This window comes from Petaurus breviceps, unplaced genomic scaffold, assembly GCF_028583685.1.
Source record: "Petaurus breviceps papuanus isolate PSGF00001 unplaced genomic scaffold, PetGlider_PUasm1.0 225, whole genome shotgun sequence".
Classification (NCBI taxonomy): Eukaryota; Metazoa; Chordata; class Mammalia; order Diprotodontia; family Petauridae; genus Petaurus; species Petaurus breviceps.
The window spans coordinates 1,877,072-1,883,935 of NW_027185889.1; the positions used below are offsets into that span (position 1 = coordinate 1,877,072).

At 36.0% G+C, this 6,864-nt stretch overlaps 1 pseudogene; it reads left to right on the forward strand.

Moving 5' to 3' along the window:
- The first annotated feature begins 3,118 nt into the window (after window positions 1-3,118).
- Window positions 3,119-4,205, forward strand: LOC138166656 (fructose-bisphosphate aldolase A pseudogene; annotated as a pseudogene).
- Window positions 4,206-6,864: the final 2,659 nt, after the last annotated feature.

The following is a 6,864-nucleotide window of genomic DNA, read 5'->3' on the forward strand; positions in this document are numbered from 1 at the left end:
ATATATATATATATATATATATATATATATATATATATATATATATAATCAGAAAAGATAAAGAAGAAAACCATATCTTGCTAAAACATAGCATAGAGAATGAAGTCATATCAACACTAAACATGTACCAAAAGTTATAGCATCTAAATTTTTGAAGGAGAAGTTGAATGAGTTGCAGGAGGAAATAGATAATAAAACTATACTACTGGGTACCTCAATATTATTCACACAGAACTAGATAAATATAACCAAAATTAAACAAGAAAGACATTAAGGAGGTGAATAAAATTCTGAAAAAAACTTGTGTGTGACAGATGTGATAGATCTCTGTAGAAAATTGAATGGGAATAGAATGGAATATATCTTTTTTTCTTAGTAGTACATGAAAACTACATAAAAATTGACCACGTATTAGGATATATAACCTCATAACAAAATGCAGAAAAAGAGAAATACTAATCATATCCTTTTAAGGTCATAATACAATAAAAATCACATGCAACAATGGACATTGGAAAGAGACATTAAAATTAATTGGAAACTAAATAATTTAACACTAAAGAATGAGTGGATCAAACAACAAATCATAGAAACAATCAATGATTTCGTCAAAGAGAATGACAAGAATCATTCCAAAATTTATGAGATGCAGTCAAAGGAGTACATAGAGAAAAAATATAGCTCTAATTGCTTACATCCATAAAATATAGGAAAGCATTTCAATGAATTGGGCCTGAAACTTTTAAAAAAATCAAAACACCAAACCATCAACTAGAAAAAAAATTTAAAATTTCCAATTAACCACTAAATTGAAAATCCTGAAAATAAAAGGAGAGATTAATAAAATTGAAAGTAAGAAAGACATTAAACTAATAAATAAAAGGTAGAAGGTGATTTTATTACAAAAACAATGAAATAGATAAATCATCAGTTAATTTGATGTGAAAAAGAGCAAATTACTTCATCAAAATCAAAATTTACCACCAATGAAGAAGAAATTAAGAAAATTGCTGAGAGCTATTTTGCCTAATCCTATGACATTAAATTTCACAATCTAACTGAAATGAGTGAATATCTACAAAAATATTAATTACCCATATTAATAGAAGAGGTAAAGTAATTTAAAAATCCCTCTGATCTTAGAAAAATAAATTTAACAAACCATGAATAACTTCTGAAGAAAAAAAAACATGACCAGATGGATTCACTAGGTAATTCTTGCAAACATTAAAAAAAACAATTAAGAAGGAGAACTACCAAATTTCTTTTATGACACAAATATGGTGCTTTTACCTAAACCAAGAAGAGTGAAAATAGAGAAAGAAAATTGTAGAACAATTTCCCTCATGAATATCCATGCAAACATTTTAAATAAAATAATAGCAAAGAGATTACAGCAATTCATCACAAAGATCATACAATATGTCTAGAAAGGATTTATACTGGGAATGCATCAGGAAAACTGTCAGACTAATTGACCATATCTATAACAAAACCAAAAGAAACCATATGATTATCTCAATAAATACAGAAAAAGCCTTTGACAAAATATATCACCTATACCTATTAAGAACTCTAGACAACACAGGAATAAATGGAACTTACCTTAAAATGATAAAAGATATTTACCTATAACCATCAGTAAGTATTATCTATAATGGGGAATAAACTAGGAATCTTCCCAATACAATTAGGGGTGAAAAAAAGATACCCATTATCACATCTACTATTTAATATTGTACTGGAAATGCTACCTATAGCAATAAGAGAAGAAAAAGAAATTAAAAGAATTAGAAGAGGCAATGACGAAACACAACTATCACTCTTTGCAAATGGTATGATATTACACTTAGAAAAATCTTAGAGAATTTACTAAAAAAAAATACTTAACATTATTTATAACTTTAGCAAGGTTTCAGGATGCAAATAAACTCATATTAATCATCAACATCTTTCTATATTTCTAACAAAGCCTAGAAACATGAGGCAGAAAGAGAAATCCCACTTAAAATAATTGAAGATGATATGGTACTAGGGAATCTATGTACCAAGACAAACCCAGCAACTATATGAACACAAGTATAAACCACTTTTCATACAAATAAACTCAGGTTTTAAAAATGGGAAATTATTAATTGCCCCTAGGTAGTCCAAACCAATATAAAAAGTACACCAATTCTACCTTAATAAATCTATTTATTCAGTTCCATTTCAATCAAACTATCAACATTTATTTTATAGAGATAGAAAAATAATAACAAAATTCATCTGGAAGAATATAAGTTCAAGAATATCCAGGGTATCAATGAAAACTGAAAAAAAAATTGATATATCTCAAAACATATTATAAAATGATAATTATCAAAACAATCAGGTACTGGCTAAGAAATAGAATGGTTGATCTGCAGAATAGATTAGGTACAAATTACATTATATTAAGTGACCATATAAATGTAGTATATAATAAATCCAAATATTTCAGCTCTTGCAACACAAACTTATTATTTGACAAAACCTACTGGGGAACCTGGAAACCTGGTAGAAACTAGATATAGACCAACCTTTCTCACCATATACCAAGATAAGGTCAAAATTGGTAAATGATTTACAGCTAAAAGGTAAAACCATAAGCAAAATAAGAGAACATAGACCAATTTATCTGTCAGATTTATAGATAGGTGTAGAAGTTAAGACCAAGGAAAATAGAGAGGACATTAAAATGTAAAATAGATAATTTTGATTATATAAAATTGAAAGTTTTTGCAGAAACAAAACCCCTCTTATTCAATTTGGTACTAGAAATGTTAGCAGTAGCAATTAGAGAAGAAAAAGAAATCAAAGGAATCAAATTAGGCAAAGAAGAGATCAAGTTATCACTCTTTGCAGATGATATGATGATATACTTAGAGACTCCTAGAGAATCAAGTAAAAACTATTTGAGGCAATAAATAAATTTGGCAAAGTTGCAGGATATAAAATAACCCCACACAAATCCTCGGCATTCCTATATACTTCCAATGAAATTCAACAGAAGAGATAGAAAGAGAGGCAGAAGTTCGGTTTTCGATGGTAAGTGGTCTTCTTTCTGCTCGAAACTACCAGCACAGCCAAGGAAAACATGCCTTGCCAATACCTTGCATTGACACCAGAGCAAAAGAAAGAACTGTCTGAAATAGCTCACCGAATTGTTGCTCTGGGCAAGGGAATCTTGGCAGCAGATGAATCAACTGGTAGCATTGAAAAAAGCCTGCAGTCCATTAGAACTGAGAACCCAGAGGAAAATCGTCGCCTCTATAGGCAATTGCTTCTGACAGCAGATGATCGAGTGAACTCCTGTATTGGAGGTGTTATCCTTTTCCATGAGACCCTCTACCAGAAAGATGATGATGGTCGTCCCTTTCCCAAAGTCATAAAGGCAAAGGGTGGCATTGTGGGCATCAAGGTGGACAAAGGTGTAGTGCCCCTGGCAGGGACCAATGGTGAAACTACCACCCAAGATCTGGATGGCCTGAGTGAGCACTGTGTCCAGTATAAGAAAGATGGAGCTGACTTTGCCAAGTGACTTTGTGTACTGAAGATTGGGGATAATACACCTTCACCACTTGCCATCATGGAGAATGCCAATGTGTTGGCCCAATATGCCAGCATTTGCTAGCAGAATGGTATTGTCCCCATTGTGGAGCCAGAGATCCTCCCTGATGGAGAACATAATCTAAAGACTTGTCAGTATGTCACTGAGAAGGTCCTGGCTGCTGTCTACAAAGCTCTGAGTGATCACCATGTCTATCTGGAAGGGACCTTGCTGAAGCCTAACATGGTCACCGCTGGCCATGCAGAAGTATTCACATGAGGAGATCGTAATGGCAACTATAATTGCCCTTAGCCGGACTGTACTTCCTACAGTCACTGGTATCACCTTCCTCTCTAGGGGTCCGAGTGAAGAGGATGCCTCCATCAACCTCAATGCCATCAATACCTGCCCCTTGCACAAGCCATGGGAACTGACTTTTTCTTATGGCCGAGCCCTGCAGGCATCTGCCCTCAAGATCTGGGGTGGAAAGAAGGAAAATGTCAAGGCTGCCCAAGAGGAATATATTAAGTGGGCCACGGCTAACAGCCAAGATGCTCAAGGCAAGTATACTCCAAGTGGAAAGTCAGGAGCTGCAGCCAGCAAGTCTCTCTTTGTCTCTAACCATGCCTACTGATTAAGTCAAGGCATTCCACTTGGGTATGCCCTAACACTCCAGGCTATCCCTCACAGTCCAGGAAGAGGCTGAGATTCCAGAGCTTTGTGCTGACCTCTCCCATCACTCCTAACTTGTGTGTTATTGTTGCTCTCTGGTGAATCTAGTGACCCCTCCTCAGCCCACTTTTTCCAATAAACAAATATTTAACAAGGAAAAAAGAGATAGAGAAATCCCATTTAAGTTACTGTAGACATTATAAAATATTTGGGAATCTACCTGCCAAAATAAACCCAGGACCTATATGACCACAACTACAAAACACTTTTCACAAAAATAAAGTCAGATCTATCTAATTGGAAAAAAATCAATTGCTCATGGCTGGGTCGAGCTAATATAATAAAAATGACAATTTTACCTAAATTAAATTATATATTTAGTACCATACCAATTAATTTACCAAAAACCTACTTTATAGAGCTAGAAAAAATAGTAAGAAAATTCATTTGGAAGAATATCCAAGAATATTGGTCCAGAATATCAAGGGAATACATGAAAAGAAATGCTAGGAAAGGTAGACTAGCTATACCAGATTTGAATCTGTATTAAAAAGCAGCAGTCATCAAAACTACTTGGTACTGGCTGAGGAATAGAGGAGTGGATCAATGGAATAGATTAAGTACACGAGATTCAGAAGTTAATGACTATAGCAATCTATTGTTTGATAAAACCCCAGACCTTGGTTTTTGGGATAAGAACCCACTATTTGACAAAACTTGCTGGGAAAACTGGAATATAGTATGGCAGAAGCTGGGCATAGACCATTATCTAACACCATATACCAAAATCAAGTCTAAATGGGTGCATGATCTAGGCATAAAGGTGGATACTGTAACCAGTCTCAGAAAACAAGGAAAAGTTTACCTGTCAGACCTGTGGAGAGGTAAAGACTTTATGACTAAACAAGAATTAGAGAACATTATAAATTGTAAAATGGATAATTTTGACCACATGAAATTGAAAAGCTTCTGTTCAAACAAAACCAATGTAACCAAGATTAAGAGGGAGGTGGGAAATTGGGAAAGAATCTTTAGAAACTATGTCTCTGACAAAGGAGTCATTTCTAAAATATACAGAGAATTGAGTCAAATTTATAAGAATAGAAGTCATTCCCCTATTGATAAATGGTCAAAGGATATGAACAGGCAATTTTCAGAGAAAGAAATTAAAGATTTCTATAAGCACATGAAGAAATGCTCTAAATCACTATTGATTGGAGAAATGCAAATCAAAACAACTCTGAGGTACCACATCTCACCAGTCAGATGTGAAACTCAAGGAATTGTGGATTGAATCCTGTAAACTAAAAGGAAACAAACAAATTAATGTAAAAAAAAACAAGAATACTTGAAGGGGGTGGAGTCAAGATGGTGGAGTAGAAGAAGTGTGACCTCCATGATGCTCCAGCTTCCACCTTCCAAAATCAATGTAAAAGGAGACCCTAAACAGACTTTGGAGCTGAATCACCCACAAAATGACACAGAGAAACTAAATTGCTGCTGAGGACACCCTGGCAGGCCTGTAGGAATTGGACAGCACAGAGCTCTGGGAGCCCAGCCCAGGCCCACCTTGAGCAAGAGGTTTTAGCCCCAGGGCAGGTCTGACCAGCCCCCTACAGGAGGGACTCCAGATCAGCAGCAGCTGTGGCCTTTTCCAGAATTATGAACACAGATGCAAAGGACAAAGCAAGAGGTCAGTGCAGTCTGGACTTTTGGACCCAGTAAGAGGCTTTTTCCCCTTGGGGTGAGAACCCTCTGAGACCCAGGCACAGCCAGCCAGAGCCATGTGGCAGCTTCAGCTCCTGGCCTGCAGAGTGTAGGGGGACCATGTGACCAGTCTAAGGGATAATCGCTCTTGCTTTAACCTGCTTGGATCTGGATTGCTGTCTAGGGTGGAGGTCCTGGGGTGTCTGTCCAGCTTGCCAGAGAGTGTGGAGGCCTCAAAAAGGGCACCCATCATAATACCTTCAGCAGCTGAGAAAACCCTAGTGTTTGGGACAAAAGTCCAGTGTCTGGTGGCAGAGTCTTACCATGGCAAAAGGCCAGGGGTCAAATGACTGAGGGGCGACCTGAGCAGGCAAGCAAAACAAAGCAGAGAGAAGATTTCAACATTAGATTCCTATTTTGGGGACAAAAATTAGCAAAGCATGGAACAGGAGGAAGAAAGTGAAGTCAGAACTCCTGCAACAAAAGCTTCAAAGGAAAATACCAGTTGGTTAAAGGCCATAGAGGACCTTAAGAAGCAGATAAGAGAAGTGGAGGAAAAATTGTGAAGAGAAATGAGATGATGCAAGAAAATTAAGAAATGAGAATCAACAGCATGACTGAGGAAAATAACACCTTAAAAAACAGACTAACTCAAATGGCAAAAGAGGCTCAAAAAGGAAATGAAGAGAAGAATGCCTTAAAAAGCCGAATTTGCCAGATGCAAAAAGAATATCAAAAGCTCACTGAGGAGAGCCATTGCTTCAGAATTAGATTGGAGCAAATGGAAGCTAATGACTTCATGAGAAATCAAGATGCTGTTAAACAGATCCAAACAAATGAAAGAATAAAGGCAATGTGAAATATCTCATTGGAATAAACACAGTCCTGGAAAATAGATACAGGAGAAATAATTT